A 20,100-nucleotide genomic window follows, 5' to 3' on the forward strand; every position below is an offset into this window, starting at 1 on the left:
CACTGTAAGAAGCCAGGTATGTAAACCAATTCTGCAGACCCCCTCATGGAGGAGGAGCCAACAGGGCTGGCAGTGCCTTTGGGAGAATGCTTACTTAGCTTGTGTGATTCTGTCTCTAGAACACATGAATAGAATTGTTGTCTGTGCCTGTGATCTTTACATCCAGGAGGAAGGGTAGAAGGAGTAGAAACTCAGGATCTTTAGTTTAAGGTCGTTCTTGTCTACACTAGAGTCCCAAGCCATCCTGAAATACTTGAGAGCATAGATAGATAGATAGGTAGGTAGATAGATAGATAGATAGATAGATAGATAGATCAATAGATTGAAGATAGATTGAAAGATAGATAATAGATGACAAATGGATGAAAAATGATATATAGATGATAGGTAGATAGATAGATGAATAGGTGGGTAGATAGATAGATAGATAGATAGATAGATAGATAGATAGATAGATAGATAGATAGATAGAGAAAAACCAGGTAGAAGAGGTTAAGTAAATACACTGAAGCTTCTGCATTCAATTTAAATCAGCAGATTCAGGATTCTTGAGGACTTGCTGATATCTCATTGGAAATGAGGTCATGTCTTCAGACCCTGTCAATCTCTTTGCAAAGGACTTATTCTCCAGTATGGCATGAGAAAGAAGCTGTTCTGGTGCATGAATGAGAGAAGAAATGGACAACAGTCTCTCTTTGGTCCTTGGCACTCAGGGTCTGATTGAAGAACTTCTGTCCCTAAAGCATTTATCTGCCATGCAGCTTTATCTTTCTTTTTCATCATCAGTACCAAATTTTGAATAAGCTTTCTAGAGCGTTTGGTCATCAGGTTTCCTTTTGATGGTGTGGCCAAGGCTCACTGCCACTCTCGGCCGTCCCCATTGCTCTCATCTTCTCGTCATTTCTAAGTTGTTAATTTCCTGCCCAAGCTTGACCTTAAAAAATAAGTACCCAGCACGGCACAGGACATTGCTCCTTCATCCTTCTTAAATTATTGGATGTTTTCAGTTCCTCATGGTTTTCATCTTCAAACTCATCGTTTGCACTATCTATACTTTACACACTTACATTAGCTATTGATCTCTGCCTATTCAAGAATTTACCCACAAAATATTATCATCAGATTATAAATTGGTGCGCTTCCTTCATTTCTATTCGTTCGCCTATACTGTGAGCATCTTTCTACCTGTCTTGGACCATCTTCTCTCATTCTGGCTGGAGCTGGCTAGTGGATAAATTTGCAAACCTATGGAAAGGTGAAAGAGCCCTGCTTCCAAGTTAGCACATACATGCAGCTGACCTCATGAGGCTGCAAATTCCCAAGCATTTGCTCAGGATTCCATGATCCTTACAAGTTCGACTTCATTCAGTACCCTCTCCAGTGGTAGAGCAGGCAAATTTGGACACGCCAGCTGTCTGCTCCTGAAGACAGCTGGAAATAACCGTGTCTGATAGGATCAACTATCAGAGGCAGGGCAGCACTGTTGTGTGTAAACAGCATGCTATCTCTGAGACGCTGACACAGTGACAGAAGCAGCACCAGGCTCAACCTGCCCTCAAAATAGCAAAAAAGATGCTTTGCATCCAGCTTTGCCCAAGTAAAAGCAGATATTAAAGCACCTGAGAGATCACATCGGAAGTGCCCTTCCCCCATGGCTTTTTCAGATTAAAGGAAAAGCCTCCAGCTGGTGGAGATGTGAAGTGTTGTGATATTTATAATTGTCATATTTGCATGCGTGTGTTTATAGCTAAGCCCACTGGAGATTGTATATAAGGATGAACCGTTCTATTATGCTTATACCGGTACATTAGTTTCTTTACACATAGCTGACTGTGAACACCCCAAGGTTTCTTAAGATGTCCCCATAGATACAAGAGTAAAATAAATACTTTCAGTTCAAATGTGCCCTCAGCATGTGGGGCAGCAGTGATCATGTGGTTATTGCATGGCAGCCTTTGTCTGTGCCCAGGCACCGAAACTACAGTGACAAATGACTTTCACAGCCAGTGTGGGAAACAGATATATGAACAAGTAATTAAGAGATATTACAAGTGCCGTTTGGGAGATTTATGTATAGTGAAATATTAGTATATGAAAGGGAGCCACTTAGGAGATGGAGAGACAGTGCAGAAAACACATTGAAGTTAGATCTCTGTAGTAACATTTGTGGCCTATGGAAGGCAGCAAGGAAGATGGATGGGGGAAGGAAGGAGTCTGTGCACTGGAAACACTTCAGGCAGGAAGGGGCACCACTTGATTAACTGAGAATTGGTTTCTGGGTGCAGCCCTTCTTTACTTCTGAATCTTCCAGTTTTCTGTCTACTGTAGGTCAAATAGTTATAAACAGATTCTTGGGGGTGGGGGAGAATCTTCCTTGAAGCCATATGCATGAACTTACCTTTTCCTTCCTTCTCAGGGGCTCTTTCAGACTCTACTCTCTGATTTGCGTTTGAGGTCTCTTTTATTGATGGTCACAAATAAAACCTTAGTGCCGAAAAGAGGCACTGTGGGTGAGCAAATGAGGAACTGGTGGTAGCAATTCTGACACTAGGAGGGACTTTGGGAAATCACAAAATTCTAAGAATAACGAAGAAAAGGCTTTTAGTGTGACCTCAGTACAGATCTATCCCCTGAGCCATACAGCCATCATCTTTAGTAGTTTAGCTCGGCCTGATTGAAAAATACCTGCAATTGGGCTTTGGAAGGAGAATATGGGATGAGTCAGAGGACCCTCTTCTGAGTATCTAGCCACCTCTCCCAACCAGTCGCATACAATTCTGCCCCAAATAAACATGAACTTGGAGTTTGGTGAAGGTCTAGACTATGGGCTATGAAGATAAGAGTAGAGAGACTCAATCTATGCAGCCATGAGTAGTCATCATTCATCCTGGGTGAAGACCTCTCAGGTAGCCAATACATTCAGCGGTTCTCAAGAGTAGACTTTGGTTTGTCATTGGGACCTTAGGCAGAGCGGAGGGAGGAAATGTCTACATCTCTCCTATAAATGGCATGAAAGCAACTCCAATATAAATGTTAATCAAATATTCATGAAAATAGGACAAGGAATAAAGGACACATTTTCAGGGTTCAGATTCATGAGACATCAGTGTCACTTAAATTAAGACAGATATAATTGCGTGTCTAAAAATTGATTGGTTTTAGAAAAGGAAGAAGATGAAGGGAAATAGACACTTCAATTTACTAATGTCATAAACTGAAACTGTATGACCGTTGTGGAAGTCATTTCTTCTTTTTCCTCTGTCTTTGAATGTCTTTAAGTGTGTGAGTGTGTGTGTGTGTGTTAAGCATTCATGAGATATTATTGTATAATATACCATATGGAATATAAAAGCTTATTCATTAAATATATTATGTTTATATGTAATATAAAGATAATTTTCAAATCAGAGCACCATAGACCTTCAACTAGAGATGAAGGCAGTATATGTGAACCTAGACTATGATTCACGTATGTTTATGACAGAGTAATTTATTTAAATGCAAAATGGCAGCCAGCGAGATGGCTTAAAACACTGTCTTGAAGATCTGAAGGCTAGAAGTCCCAGATTGAAATGTCAGTGTGCCTGATTTCTTTGAGAGCATGAGGAAGGGTTTTGTCCCAGGCACTGGCCCTGGCTGGCAGCAGTTTTTTTTTTTTTTTCTCAATATCTTCTCATGTCTAGTGTGTGTATTCCTGTATACATGTTATGGACACCAGCCCTGTTAGATAAAGGCCTACTCTGATGGCTTCTCTTTAACTCCTTGTCCTTTGAAGGTTTTTATTTCCAAATAAATTCATACCTAAAAAGACTTTGACTTTGGGTATAATACAATTCAACCTAGAGCAGTTAGCTCATGTATTGGTAGTTCATTTAATACATTCATTTATTGTTTATCTGTTAGTTTCTGTGACTATGAAGATGATTTTTCTATGATTCAGAAAACTTAAATGAAAATACTTTTATTTTTGTGTGTGTCTTTGTGCCTTCCCCTTTGGTTGTGTTTTGTTTTAGTCTGTTTTGCTGAAGCAAGGTCTTATTTAGCCCGAGTTGACCTCAAACTTGCTGTGTAGCTGAGAATAACCTCAAATCTCTGGTCCTCCTGCCCCTTTCACCCAGTGGCAGAGATTAGAGGCATTCAGGGCCCTGGTCAGCTTTTTCTGCCCATTTTAATATTACTTCCAGGTGTCTTATTTAAGGGTAAGTACAGGACCACAGGATTTTAGTCTAATATTCTTTATGCAAATTGGAAGTTTGAAGTCTGAAACTCTGAATATTCAGTACAAACACACACACAGACACATACACACACACACACACACACACACACACACACACACACACGGTGGGTGATTAATAGTATTTCAAATGTTTTTCTTTGTAAATTCCTTTCTAGTAAAACAGTGTTTATATAGCTTTCAAACACTCACTTTGGAAGGATGCTAAGAGTCTTGCCAGCTTCTGAGCTTGTCAAGTCTAAAGTCAATACTACATATTTGTGTATGTGTTTTGAATACTACGTCACTTTCAAGTAGGAATTTTTTTAGATCATGTGTTAACACAGATGACTTGGTTTTTGCAAAACTAATAATAATTGTAGAAATCAAATTGCGTCCAAGCATAGTATTGTATCCTTTACACCTGTAAAATAAAGAAAAAAAATGTGTCAATGAACAAAGTGATGATTCGTATATTTTTCTAAACTTCCTTTCTGAACTGAAACTCTTTGAGGCCCAGATTTTGCCTTCCTTGTAATGATAAACTTGAGGAGCTTGGGGTCTGCTACACTAAGATTAAAAGTCCACACAAGGAAAATGTACACTTGAAAACGCTTTCCAAATATATAGTCTGAGAGTTCTAGTCATTTGGCCATAAGTGTCACAGCTCATTCATGGGTGGGGTGCTTAGTAAAGTGAATTTGCTGTCCTTGGTTAGTATGTATAATTCATGTGTTTTATTAGCTTATGGAGCTAATGCTTTCCCAATGTAATTATTGATGTACTTTCATGGAATAAGTTAGATGCAAGAAGAATCAGTTTATTGCTGTTGTTGTTTAATTCTTCTCTTATAGAATACATCCTGACTGTAGTTTTTCTGTCTCCATTTCTCCCTGTCCTCTCCCTCACCATCACTACCCAGATCCACTCCTCCTTCATTTCCCTTCAGAAAAGACTGGGCCAGCCAGGGATAGCAAGCAAACAGGGCATAACAATCAGACTAGGCATAAATCCTTGTATCAGGGCTGGGGAAAGCAGCCCAGTAGGAAAAAAAGGGTCCCAAGAGCAAGTAAAAGAGTCAGAGATAGCCCCACCTTCTCCCATTGTTAGCCATCCCACAAAAACACCAACCTAACAACCATAATATATTTGCAGAGGGCTTAGCCCAGACCTAAGCAGGCTCTCTGACTGTCACTCTCTGCTCTGTGAGCCCCTATGAGCCCTGATTAGGTGAAGACTCCGATTCTTTATTAATATTTTCATGATGCTCTAGAATTACAAAAATAAAATTTGAAAACATAGTGGCTAGTACATTCAAAGAACAGTAAAGTTGGTACTTACTATGTTACGTAATATAGAAGTATATAATTGGGAATTGCTTAGAAGGAAAACTATTGCAGACGGAAACTTCATACATCCCATTGTTTATTTATTCACCAAATATAGGAAGGAAAAACTGTTTTACTGATATTGGATATGAAAAAGGCATCACGGACATTTATCAGTACTCATCGCTGGAGCGCTATCTGTAAGTTTAAACTCATAGCATGCTTGGTTATATCTGATAGGTCAATTAGGATGAGTTGCTTAGTATGCAATTCTCCATTGTGTGTTTGAAGAGATTTCCCCCGCCCACTGCCCCCATCGCTCTGTTTCTCTCTGTGGCTTCCATGGGAAATTAAAAGTTAATTTTGTCTTTTTCTTTATCAGCAGTGCCTGGGAGGCAGCGTAAAGTATGTTCAAAGTGACCCTCCGTTAACTCTTATCATCTTGACACAAGCGCGCCACGCTCTACACTGGTAAGTTTCATTATTAGCTACAAGAAAAGGAGTGCCTCTCAGTAGGAAAAGACACACCATCCAAAAGGAAAAAAAAAAAAAAAAAAAAAAAAAAAAACTGCAGGTATTTTATATATCTGGAGTGTGATTGTTCAATGAGGGCTGCAGGGGAGACGATCAAAAGACAAGATGATGTGCAAAAGGAGTCCAGAAATATAAATGAAACTGCTACCACGTATCCGGCCAAGTGATTTCCTCAAGGTCGGCAACAGGACTTCTGCTCCCTACACAGTCAGAACTGGAAACCAGGGTTGCATCCCTCCTCCCTCCTGCACCCTGAGGCTGGTAGAGCCTCGGCAGTGTCCTTCCTTTCTGGGGTTAGGCAGCTGTTTTAGGCACGGCACTGCCACATGTTAGTGAGGCGTGCTGCTCTTTTACCTCTGACCGATTCATCGTTTTCCCCCTGTCAACTAAAGTCAGAAATTGAGACTTCTGGCTGTAAGAGCATAGTGTGACTCAAGCCCAACTTTCCCCCTGTAAACAGTTTTTTATTTATGAGCATACCGACCAGGGGCATAGCAAAACCACATGATTGCCTTTGGCATCTGACCTTCCACCCCACTTCTCCTCACCCATTTTATGGATTAAAGGTTTTTTCCTGACCATTTTTTTTTTCTTTTGCTGAGGGTCCTTGAAACCTCTGGAAGGGCAGACTTCTGAAATCTCCTTCCATTTCATAGATATTCAGACACCGTTTTTGCATCCCACAGTGAAAAACTGATTTCAGATGAATATACTAATTAGAAGTTACTACATTAAACATGTTAAATCTGTGACTTTCTCAATATCTCTCACTAAGGAGATATGCTGATGGCTTTGTCGACTCTTTCCTCAAAGGTGCTGTGTACAAATCTTAACTGGAATTTACCGAGTAATCACTGTGGCTTCAGTAAATGTGGGCAGGACAACTGACTTCAGCAAAGGACACAGAGCGTCAGTCTGTGCCCTTGGGAGTCTTCGTTATAAACATGCCAGAGCAGAGATAGTGACCTCATGCTTCCCAGGCAGTCTTCACTCAGTTGTCCTGAAGTCACCTCAAACTCAACACATCCAAAATAGAACAGCCTTCCTCACACATTCAGAGGGTCATAGCATTCAATTCCCTGTGTCCTAGCACCAGGAATCTCATTTTTAGTCCAGTGCCAATTAGGTTGTGGTTCTGAACGGGTGATATCAGGGTGACATCTTACATGTCTCTATACTGATTTTTGCAGTCATGTAGTTACCTCTGTTAGGTATGGGTCATTGAATGCTTACATTGTCCCCAGATCCTTACATCGGAACCCTCCGTCTAATAGGACAGTATTTAGAGATGTGGTATTGTGAACGCATTAAGACAAGAGTGATCTGACCTCACAAATGGGATTAGTGCCCTCATCAAACAGCTTCCATTACTCTTTCTACGATGGAATTAGAGCAACGGAACAATCCGAGAGCGTTCATTAGATAGTAATGCTCTTTCCTTGATGTTTGATCGCCCAGCCTTCAGAACTATGATGAGGAACAGATTTCCTCTGTGTATAAATTACTCAGCTAACACAGTTTGCCATACTATCCTTAATGAAGATAAGCAATAATGAACTGAGCCTATTGTGTTCAAACATGCTCGGTGCTTTCAACCTCTAGGTTATTTTCCTCCCGTTCGTCCCAATTCGTCTGTCTCCTGTGAAGATCCTCCTAAATCCTTTCTCGCTCTCTGTCTCTCAAGGATATAGAAAAGAAGTCAAAATTTGGATTTCCTAGGACCAATCAGTGTGGAAGCCCAGAAAGATGTTTCTTACTCACATGCATACTCAATCCACCGATGCCAGTAGAGCTGAGAGATAAAAAAGATGAGGGTAATTGGCCAGTTATCAATGTACAAAATGGCCCTACAAAGTGACATATTCTGAGGACAGAGTCAAGTTGTAACTATGACTCGTGCATCAGTTATAGTACAATTACGGGCAAGAAGTAATGGAGAGGGATGGAGACCAAGAGGGTGAATTGAAAATCTCTAGCGGTGATCTTTATTTTGCAATTAACCTAAAGCAAGGACCTTTAATAATTGCTACAGCCCTCAAAATTCAAACTATTGCAGGGGAAGATGAGATTTGGAGAGTGAATTAAGTTTCCAATTTTTCTTATGCTTCATGTTGTTTCTTCCAAATATGTTTATCAAAGCACATTTTTTTTTTTTTTAAAGAGAGGGGTGGGGAACACCAGTTACACAAGACAAGCTATCCTCTGCCCGAATGAAGAAACTGTTTAAACCCAGCGCATTGTTTCATAAGCAACTTCCTAATGCAGCCAGGGCCAGGAAGGGCTTAGGTTATTAGTTATGTAACCCCGGGTTCCTCAAACTGCAGTTTTGATCTGAACACACAGTTTCAATTAGTTACTTCAGTTTTTTTGCCTTGAGGTGTATTTCATTTTTAGAATCAAGGGAAGCTCAGATAATCACAGCAATTTGGGGGCTTCCCTGTTTGTAAAATAACATATCTGACTCTTGAGAGGCAGCTTAACTGCAAATATGAGCCCCATGGTCTTTCTGTGTCCCCACATGTAGACTGAATCATGCTGCCTCAAAAGATATGTTAAGCCTTAACTTCTAGTATCTGTTAATGTGACCTTACTTGGAAAAAAAGGGTCTTTGCAGACAGAATGAAGAAATATTTTGCAATGAGGTCATAGTGGAGTTGTGTAGACTCTTAATTTAATCTGACTAGGCTCTTAAAAGAGGAAAGAGATACAGAGACAGACACAGACGGTGAACTCCCTATGACAAGAGATGAAGGTCAAGCAGCACAAGTATTGATGGTGTCTCTTTAGAGAGAGGGAAAAAGAGAAGATAGATGGACCCAAAGTCTCCATGGAAGTGTGGTCCCTGGCAATTCACATTCAGTTATTTCTCCTCCAGAATGGAGCTAGAATAAATTCTTATTTTACTTTTCCTGGCTTGTAGTAGCTAGTTAAAGAAAATTCTAGAAGATACACATACCATTTTACCTCTTCTGATGGTTCATGTTTATTTTTATCGAGTTTCTTCAGGACATCTTGAAACAACGTAACTGCCATTGCATCTAGATTCCAGACAACCATTCTATTTGGTTAGTGTCACAGCCCCTGCCCTTCTGACTGGTTCTGAAGGCGCCATTATCATCGACAGGGCCACATCCAAACTTCTGTCCGGCAATTTGGTTAGTCAAGAACTCTTAGCAACCAAGTATGCTGGCACATGCCGTTAACCCCAGGACTTGAGAGGCAGAGGCAGGCGAATCTCTGTGAGTTCAAGGCCAGCCTGGTATACATACCAAGTTCCAGGATTGCCAGAAAGTAGAGAGACCCTGTTTCAAACAAGCCAAAATGAACATAAGAACAAAAAATCAAAACAACAACAACAAAACCAACCAACCAACCAACCAACCAACCAACCAACCAACCAACCGAACAAAGCCAAATAGTTAAATTCTGAAAACGTGTGGAAATGGGGGCTGGTGGTCATCTAAGGCTATAGGAAAAATAGAGATCTACAAGGAAAGAGGAGATGACTAAGCTGTGGAGAAAAGGAAAACAGTAGCTGTATCTCTTTTGGCATGGCAGAAGCTTCAGGCTGAATGTCTGCTGACCAGTAGCTGGCTTGGGTATTAGATAAAGTCCCTGGGTCCTTCCCTGACTAATGATCCTGTTTAAATCCCCACTCCTGACTTGGAGAAGGGACTGAAGGAACTGAAGGGGTTTGCAGCACCGTGGGGGAGCAACAGTGTCAAGGGCCAGAACCCGCAGAGCTCCCGGAGACTGGACCAACAACCAAAGAGTATGTTTGGAGGGACCCATGGCTCTAGCCATACGTGTTGCAGAGGATGGCCTTGTTGGCCGTCAGTGGGAAGAGAGACCCTTGGGTGCTCGATGCCTCAGTGTAGGGAAATTCCAGGGCAGGAAGATAGGAGTGAGTGAGTGAGTGAGTGAGTGGGCGCCCTCATGGAGGCAGGGAGAGGGGGGATGGTGTAGGCGGTTTCTGAAGGGGAGGCCGGGGAAAGGGGAAAACAATTGAAATGTAAATAAAAAGAAATATCCAATTAAAAAAAAAGTAAAACAAAACAAAACAAAAAGATCCCTACTCCTGTGTCTTCTTGCCATTTCACTTCAAATTTCTCCAAGGAACAAGAAGCCACTAATGTCAGGAGCCTACCTTTGCACTCTCCTCCTTGTGTTCCTGTATCCCACCCCTGATATACTTCTCCTACCAACAGCGCAAGTGAAGCTTCTAAAAATAATGATACTAGCAGTTGTTTTCTTCCTTCCACCATGGGGGACTCTGGGAACCGAACTCAGGTCATCAGGCTTGGTGTCAAACACCCTTACCAGCTGAGTTATCTCAGAGGCCCTAAACTCTGAAAGTGGGTCTGCCTGAGGTGAGGTAAGTGTGTAAGGCATGACAGGCTTAAAGACACCCATTCTTAGGGTCAATGGCCAGAATAATTCAATAATTCAAATATGCATCTGTTTGCCAAAAGGATGACATTAGCTCATTATGTTAGCTTACACACAATGTTTACACATTTTTTAAAAAGGGAAAGATGGAGGCAATCGGAAGAGTAGACATGGGTTAATGCTGTGAATGTTAAGATCCAGAGATACTCTCTACTCCCTGTCAGAGTCCTGCAAAGATGCAGAAGCAGACGCAGTTGGCTACTTAGGTATCTAAGGGTGACCTTGAACACCAGGTTCCCGATTACTTAAAGAGTCAGTGTCTGGGATATGTCATGGAGGTAGTGGGGCTTCCAGATATTAAGTAACCATCTAGTCTTGAACCATGAGCATTCAGGAACAGCTTTTGTAGCCGAGAACTGGAGGTGTCTCCTTACATGCTGTAGGCTGTGTAAGACCTTAGGACTTCTGCATGAATAAGGCACAATGCAGGTAGGCAAATCTCAGGAACAACTATCTATCACTGAATGTCCAGATGCTCAGAGAAGCAAGTCCTTAGAGAAAAATTCATTCTTTTTTTCCTTTCCTCTTTCTTTCTTTCTTTCTTTCTTTCTTTCTTTCTTTCTTTCTTTCTTTCTTTCTTTCTTTCTTTCTTTCTAAAAAAATAAAGCCACACGGCATTCACTACATATTCAATTCAACTCATGAGTCAAGATTCATAACTGGAGCATGGGTGGTCATGGCTGTCTCCATCACTGGACCACAAGCTTCTCCAGGACAAAGCCCAATGTCTTTGCCTTCCTTTTTCTTGCACTGTATTTCTAAACAAATGTCTGCTAAATGGATGGACAAAGAATGAGTCAATCAGCCCTGGACTCAACCAGCTGCTAAGGGCTCTTCACTCACTGAGAGTCTCTGAAGGACGTGCAGAGCAGCATAGCCTCCAATCAATGTGTGGTGTGTGTGTGTGTGTGTGTGTGTGTGTGGTGTGTGTGTGGTGTGTGTGTGTGTGGTGTGTGTGTGTGTGTGTGGTGTGGTGTGTGTGTGTGTGTGTGTGTGTGTGGTGTGTGTGGTGTGTGTGTGTGCATGAAGCTAAGGACAGGTTGTTCACATAAAAAGCTCCCTCTCTTTTTAGCCTTTAGGCTTAAAAAGACAAGTGAATGAATATATCTTCTTGTTGTATTTGTGTCTACTAACTACGTCTCCACGCAGTGACTGGTAGAATGAGGAGCTAGGCTGACACCCTATTCTAACACTTTGTCCAGGACTGTTGGAAATTATTCAAATGTCTTTCTGGGGACAGTACTGTTCTCACCCCAACCCCAACTTTTGTTTGTTGGTTGGTTCGTTTGCTTTGCTTACTGACTCAACCCTCAGTAGCTGCTTTTTTTTTTCTTCATAAATATCTGTTCTCAAAGGTTGTGCTGAAGACCAGAAATGATTTTGCTAAGGGTATTTTAGCTTCTGATTATTTGCAGTTTCTTGGTTGTTCAGAACCTGAACATAAAGTTTCCTATCCTAGTCCGGAGTTACAAACCTTCATGTGATTTCTTTTATACGCAATTGATTATTGGATCCTTAGCAGAGAACATATTGAGCCAAAAGCCAAATGTCTGAGAGAGAATTAGATAAAGCAGACGTGCGTGTAAATTATGAAACCAGACAGCTACTCGGTTTTTTTTCTTTCTAGCTCATTTACAGAATAGTCCTGTTATGTTACATAGAATGGCAATCTGATTTAAAACAAGAAGAAGGAAGAGGAGGAGGAGAAGAAGGAGAAAGATGAAGAAGGGAGGAGGAGGGAGGGAAGAGGAGAGGGAGGGGAGGAGGGGGAAGAAGGAGGAGGAGGTTATATGATAAGAAGGTGTGATTTCAAAACAAATCCCTTCCATACAGTGGAATTGCATTTTCTTCTCTATTTTCAGTCTTCTGAGAGACCCCTTTATCTCTTTTCTAGGATGACTTACCTCCTCCTTAAATTATTTTTGCTTAGAGAAATTGACAGGCTGAACATTGGCTTCTGATTCCAGTGATCTTATTAACCATCTGAGCAGAAATACCATGACTCTCCCAATGGGGATCAACAGAGGCCAGGGACTTCTCTCACCCCAGGGTATTTGGCCATCTTCCTTCTTCTTCCTTCTACACCCCTTCTGGAGGTAAGAGTCATCCTATCCCTTCCTTTGCAGTTTTGCTGCAGTCAGAGGGATTAGGCAATGGGCGTAGACTGCAATGTGCCAGCCCCACTCATGGGTCAGGGCTCATGGCCAGGTCACTCACACAGAGGTCAGTATGGTTGGCTACTGCCATTCTGCCCAGGGTGACACCACTAGTCAGAGCCAGACTCTGGTCCTTATTGGCCAAAGCACTAGTTAAACAGGTAACCAGGTGGACATTCTGAAGGCTGAGTACTGCCTGCACATACTTACTTCCAGGTTCACGTCCGAAATATTGGGATTTATCCTAGAAAGAATTTAGCCAAGGAAGAATGGACGAAGAATGATTAAAAGTTTACAGATTAGAAAAAGTGACTTTGCTTCTACAAAAGAAAAAAAAAATAAACACGAGATATTGATTACATTAGTAAAAGAAGCATTGAACTGACAGCACCTTTGATAATACTGTTAGAATAAACCCATTGTTCTCATATAAAGACATATGTTAAATGAAAACTTGACATAAGCGAAACCAGCATCTTCAACTGAAAATCCTCTTACTCGTTTGGTGGCTCACTGTAGAAACACAACAGCAGCTTCTCTACCTTCTTACTTGTCTCTACATTCTCCCTGTAAGTTAGCAATTGTGATTTTTATATTTGTTTTATACATTTTATATTCTCCCTCATGAAAATTGGTTTGGGGGTCTCCGTCCTATGTGACATTTTTACTTACCCTCTGTGTTTGAAGATGTAACAGTCTATTTTCAGCATTGTAAGTTTGGGCTACGTTAACAGGGAACTTGGGTTGAGAGGCTATCACTGATTGATTTGTCTTGTTCCCGGCACCTTAATAGTCCCTCCAAATTCTTTCATTCAAAATGTACGAGAATATCTGAAGGCTGTTCTAAAGCTAAAAGTCTCCCCTTTTTTGTGTGTTTTTTGGATTAGTCTCTGCTGATAGGCTTCCTTCCTGGTGTTTATAGTAAGACGCGTGCTGCGTACTGCTAAAAGGATGACTGATTCCACACCTGGCTCTTGATTGTCTTATCTTCTTGTATTTTTCAGGTGTCCAAAGAAGCTTTTTCAAACCAAAGAAAGAAAATGATCCTGGAAGCAGGCTTGGTAAAGGGTGAGGCAGAAAGAAATGCTTAGTTTATAAACAGGAAAATAAACTTAGAACAGAGCAGGCCTCTGAATGGCTGCAAGCCCATTGGGTAAACAAGTGGAGGCTGTCCCGGGACAACCCCTTTGTCTTTACTGTGGTAGCGCAGTGTAGTCAGCGCTCAGACCTTCTGGGAATCCAGGAACTGGCTTTAAAGTTTTGCCACAGGCTCACTGTTCTGGACCAACTAACCTTGGATTGAAAGGTCCTGGCCTTAACGGCCTTGGACTGGGTTTCCTGATTAGGCTGATAGTCGGGTTTCCTGCCTGCTAGGCTCTGAGTTTATAAGAGGAAAGGTTGCAAGGGGTGAAGGGCCGCATTAGGATAAACAAGGCTACCGGCTTGACTAGCCAAGGCAGGGAGGTGGGTGCTACCGAAGGAAGGGAGCAGAAGTGAGCAGCTGAAGCCAGGGCTCCCAGCTCCCCACCATCTGGCTCTTTGTTTACTTATTTATTCCGGTGTGTATTTTGTTAAGCTCTCTGATAATCTGGGAGATTTGCAAAGCAAGGAGAAGGAGGTGTGACTAGCAAATGGAACCATGTAGCGACAGTCAGTCGCTGTCATTAATGTAGCCTCATTCTCCATGAGCCACCCCTGGCTGCGATGGGACCTGGATTCCACACTTTGCAAAAAGACCAAAAAAGTATTTTGCAATTTTGCATTTTCTTCTGAAGCTCACATCAGGCCTACCCCATTAGAGGACAAGATATTCAAACCTATCTGCAAACAAAATCCTATCTGAAGCATCTTCGCCTGCCTCGGTTAGGACCTGACAACACTGAAGGCCTTGGTTTTGCTAAGCTTGCAAAGGAGTGAACTCCATAAACAGTTAAGAACCTCCAGCATCCACCCCTCCCCAGGAAAGAGGAAGTAAAGCAGACTAATCTCATGACCTAAAAACACACATAAAGCTGCAAAATAATTAACTTTTACCTGGCATTTAAGCAAAGCTTTATACAGTAGGAATTTGGTTATTTCTGGTTTGCATTTCCATGTCAGCATTGAAATAAAATGAACCTGAGAGGAATTGCACTGTTTTAGATTTCAAAGGGCAACTTTTAACAAGAATGTGGCCGTTTTTTGGCTTCTTAAATCAAGTCGGCACTCAGCAGAAGTGGTATCAGAGTTATTACTATTAAGCCTTAAGAGCCAGTTACAAGATAGCAAAGTTGATTCTTTAAAATTTAAATAATATTTTCAGTACATTGGAAAAAAATATCAGTGCTATTTCCCCTCACCCCCTTTAAAGGTCTTCCGTCTGAATGGTGACTTGTCCCTTGTTCATCTGGTTATGGAGGAAGAAGAAAAAAATCCTAAGTTTGCTCTTCACCACACTTCCTTCAATCACTGAGACCAAAGAATTGAATTGAAGATTCATAAAAGAAAGGAAATTTATTCGAAGCTCTGGCCTAGTGTAATGACCTGTTCAATCTCTGATTTCTCCCCCTTGTTCCTGCCTCTCTCCTTCCCTCTCTTCTTCATTTCCTCAACTCTCTCCCTTTCTCCTCTAGGACATTTATGTCCCTACTATGTACTCTGGACTACCATGTTGAGTGTAGCAGAATTCAATATGAAAAAGACCTCAGTTTTCAGAGTATTTTGAGGTAAACCGAAGATACAAACTCCACCCACACTACCAGAAGGTTCTGAGAACCTTAAAGATAGGGAGAGAGCAGGGCTGCAGAGAGAAAGCTCCTGAAGGACTCTGTACAGTGTTTGAGCTTTCAATTGGTTAGGACTAAAAGAAAAGCATCCATTATCCAAGAACATGAAGAATAAAAAAAACACATGACAGAGCAGATAGAAACACACCAGGACACAGATAAAGTGTAGTTAGGGTGTGTATCTTTGATTGGGGGCAAGGGCAGAAGGTGGAAGAGGAGGACAAGGTGAGATTCTGAGGCAGGGTGAAGAGAGCTTCCCATGTCCTGCTATGGAATTTCAGGTGATTGCTCTGGAAAAATGGAAGCTACTGAAGGTGATCAGTTACAGGGATGGCACCATCCGGATTTTAAAAGATCGACCTTTCATGTTCTAGAAATAGCAGAGTTGAAATAAGGGGCCATTTTAGAAGTAGATATTTTTCTTTGAATAAACCTGGACTGGTGCATTCTTTATGCCTCTAACCTGTATTATTTAGGCATCATGTCTTGCTCTGTACTGGGCTAAGAAGAAAGGATACAGTAAGGCAGTCACTCACAAGATTCTTGGCATACCAAAATGTCAGCGTGAAGGAAAGCTCACTTTCTTGGACCTCGGTATAAGCTCTATTATTCCAAGACTTTCTTGCTTTTGTTTTGAAATGCAACAGCACCAATATATTAATAGTAACAGCCCTTACGATCCTTTGAAGAATAATTGCATGGGCTAAGGAGATGACTCAGTAAATAAACCTCTTTCACGGGCAAATGTGAGGACCCAAGTTCAGGTCCCTGCTATCCACATAAAAAGCAGGGCAGTCTTGGCAACCTGACTGTCAGTTCCAAAGCTCAGAAACCAGAAATGAGATTTCTATTCTTCCAACCTCTTACTCCTGCCTTTTGAGGCACATTGGGTAGCTGCTACTTTAGCAAATCTGGTGAGTTCCTAGTTCAGTGACAGAACGTGCTTCAATAAGTAAAGCAGAGAGTGATGGAGAAACACACTCAATGTCAACCCTACCCTACCCTAACCTAACACACACACACACACACACACACACACACACACACACACACACGCATGTGCAAGCATGCCCACAAATAATTTCAGTGTCATTAGCATCTTGTATGGTTCCAGTGATCAATACAAGGTATAACAAAACTGAGAGTAAAATTTAGCCTTTTAAATCTGCACCATTCCCTGGCCTATGATGATATAGTATCTTCATTTTCAAGAACATTCAAAGTACTGAAAGTTAATGTAAAAGGAAAAAAAAAAAAACAGCTGGTTGCACAGTCTCTCTTTAATTCTACTTGTAGGGAATAAAAGAGGATAGAAATTAGCACCTCTCAGTGGAGAGTCCTGAGACATCACCACGTGAGCGTGATCTCAGTCAGGAGCTACTGCAAAGAGAGTTCAGAACCAAATATAGCCTGCAAGATGAAGTCGAATCCTAAGTGGCAACAGTCGATTCAACAATTAAATTCTTGGGGCTTTCAGATAAAAGAAAATCCCATAATCTTCATTCATAGCTTGTATCAATTTCTCTGGGTTTCAGGAATTATGACACTTGACGGGGATGCTATCTTTTCCAGGAGCACTTATGTAAAAAGGGGGGGGGGAGCCATTTTCAAAAAAAATTAAGGACATTTTTATAGCAAAATAGTTTGAAAGTATAAAAAAGAGGAAAAAAATTCACTTAGCATTAGACATAAGACAGATGTAAGAAGACATGGGCTGAACGGAATGGCTCTCACACAAAGAATACGAACAGAAAGTTACATGAACAATTTGAAGCTCATATATATTAATAATGCAAGAGCTCTATACATTTATTCATAATAATTGGCTGAAGATAATTTGCCATGGAGTAATTGAACCAGAACTAATTGTTGTTCTATGCTCTCTATTTTAGCACTATCCCTCTTCAAACTCAGATGTTATGCTGTCAAATTTTAGCACAGCATTAATGTCTGGGTTTTCTCCCGGGTGTGCAAAGTGTACATAGGGATACCACATTTGAACACAATTCGCCTTAATATACTTCTTAATATTTTGCCCTTGATTAAGGTTTGTATACACGAATTATAAAACAAAGAGATTAAATAACTTTGTGTCACCTATTATTGCTACACATTTGTCTCATGCAGTCAGGTGTGGTGACGGTGCATGCATTTAATCTTAGTACTTGAGGCAGAGGCAAGGGCAGGGGCAGGGGCAGGGGCAGGGGCAGGGGCAGGGGCAGGGGCAGGGGCAGGGGCAGGGGCAGGGGCAGGGGCAGGGGCAGGGGCAGGGGCAGGGGCAGGGGCAGGGGCAGGGGCAGGGGCAGGGGCAGGGGCAGGGGCAGGGGCAGGGGCAGGGGCAGGGGCAGGGGCAGTGTTATCTCTATGGGTTTGAAGCCAGGCAAGTCTACATAGTGAGACTCAGCTCCCATATGTGTGTTTGTGTGTGTGTGTTTATATGTGTATGTATACACACACATAAATAAAAACATAGATTTGCTATATGGGATATCATTCTTACTATTTCTCAGACAACAATTTTCAAAAGTAATAATGAACCCCAAAACTATAAATACTTAAAGCACAAAAGGAGGCTGTCCATTTTAGCCACAGCTTCAGATAATTCGATGCTAATCTTTTTCTGCACAACTACGAGATACAGAACCTTTATCACTTTCCAGTGCCTTCTACATGGGAGATGTTGTTCCATGGAGCAAATGGCACACCCCAGAGAACCCTGTCATAAGAATAAAGGGAACAGGACAAAGCAAACCAGAACCAAACCTTCCACCCTTGCTCTTGGTACCCAGAAACCTCTAAGTCTTGCCTCCTCTGGTGACGGGCTTTGAAAACTTGACTACAGTTGGATTCTTAAACAAGGTCTCAGTTTCATCATCTTGGAAATGGAGCAGTATTTACCCCATTCCCTTTTTCTGTGGTCAGGAGTCGTAAGAGAAATAATGGAATTAAGAGCTTCTGAAGTTGTAAGGACACCAAACCTTGCAAAAGCGCTAAACACCACTCTTTCAGAATGGACTTCCTTGTTTATTGACTTCAGCCTCCCTCTGAGTTAGAATCTGAAAATACAAGGGTTTCTCCTCCACAAAAACCTAGAACATTTTTGATATCAATATTTTTACAAATACTTCAGTAACCAGAGGAGCCATTTTATCCAGTTTGAAAGACCTATCTTGCCATCACCTTATTTGAGTATTAATCTCTTAATACTCACTCTATAGAACCCAGAGCTTCAATTACAGCAAATCTATAATGTAAGAATTCTTTTCTATAACGTTCTGTTAGAGACCCATGGCCCTTCTGACCCTTATAGTACTCACTCTATTCCAATATCCTTAAGTGTGTGGACTTGCTTGTTAAGACAGAATTTCCAATGTCCACAATATAGACATTCTTTATGTTAAAGCTGTACCGGCCTAACACGTTTGCTCACCATCAACCAGTCCTATAACTCTCTTCCATGCAACTCAAGCTTTTATTTAGGGTTAAGGCCATCATTTTGGAGGGGGATCTCAAAAATCCTAAGAGAAGTTTATACAAAAAAAAAAAAAAAAAAAAAAAAAAGGAAAGGAAAGAAAAGAAATAGGTTTTATTTGCTTTTTTATTTTTTTTTTTTTTAGCAAAGTTGTACTCTGTAGTCCAGGTTTGCCTGAAACTGAGTGTGTAATTCCCAATTGCTAGGATTATAGGTTTAAGACACCACACCCTTTCCCAAGATCATTGTGAAACCTCAGGTATATCCAGGCAACCAATCAGTGAAAATTATATTTTGACTCTAAGACTGTAGAAATAGACAAAAAAAAAAAAAAAATTGTGTGTGTATGTGTGTTTAGCTTAGACTCATTACCATAGCAATTTCTGAGACTTCCTCATTTATTTCAGGTCATAGGTAACAGGAACACATTTTGGAGAGTACCATATAACTATATCTCGCTATGGTGTAACGCACACTTCTCCGCTCCACAAAGCGGTGATTTATGGGGAAACCTTTGATAAAGATCTTCTCCTTTTGGGAAAGTGTGGGTGGTGGTGATGGTGCTAGAAACCAAAGAACAAGCAGAAAGGTCAAACGAAGCAGTGGGTCCTTCTTGGCTGCCCCAGTTCAGTCTGGTGAGACAAGGCACAGCTTGTCTCTATATTTGCCTATGTGGAATTCTACAGATCTTTGTAAAAAGGAGTGTTTTGGGGGCAATGCGAACATCTGATGCCATCTAAGAAGAAAAGTCTACATACAAATTTAGACTTTACTAAAATAACCAGGTTTCTTGTGGTCTGATCTTTACGGGCTTTTAAAAATCAACCAGGGAGATATAGTTTATTAGTGTGCTCTACAGGACAGAATCTTAGCAGATAGTTACGTGGGCACGTGGCATGTGTTTCGAGAATCCAGCCTACTTTGGGATTCAGACTCTTAAGGTATTTGTTCAGAGGTGTTTGAGCCTTCAGTTGCAAGGTACTTGAGGCAGAAACAGCCACATTGGGCTGATGTAGACTTGTCAGGTAGACTTTACGCGTTTAACAGTTGTGATCAAATATAGGTGCCCTATCCTTCAAGTAATTTTGACTCCCAGTTACCCCTTAGCTCCTTGTAGGGTTTATAACTGGGTTGTTTTCCTTCAGTCCAAACTGTGGGTACAATGTTCAACTTAACAGAG

The 20,100-nt window shown here is 41.3% G+C and overlaps 1 long non-coding RNA gene across 2 annotated transcripts in view; it reads left to right on the forward strand.

Annotated features, from left to right (window-relative positions):
- LOC143434020 (uncharacterized) overlaps positions 1 to 16,686 on the forward strand; it is a 66,717-nt gene extending 50,031 nt beyond the window's left edge. Inside the window, exons 3-7 of one of the 2 annotated variants that reach the window (XR_013103162.1) lie at positions 5,663 to 5,744; positions 5,927 to 6,015; positions 12,422 to 12,623; positions 13,688 to 13,751; positions 15,034 to 16,686. This is a non-coding gene — a long non-coding RNA (uncharacterized LOC143434020). The remainder of the gene's footprint in view (positions 1 to 5,662; positions 5,745 to 5,926; positions 6,016 to 12,421; positions 12,624 to 13,687; positions 13,752 to 15,033) is intronic. The other variant, XR_013103163.1, reaches the window with a different exon arrangement.
- Positions 16,687 to 20,100: the final 3,414 nt, after the last annotated feature.

The sequence above is a fragment of the Arvicanthis niloticus genome, chromosome 12, assembly GCF_011762505.2.
Source record: "Arvicanthis niloticus isolate mArvNil1 chromosome 12, mArvNil1.pat.X, whole genome shotgun sequence".
Classification (NCBI taxonomy): Eukaryota; Metazoa; Chordata; class Mammalia; order Rodentia; family Muridae; genus Arvicanthis; species Arvicanthis niloticus.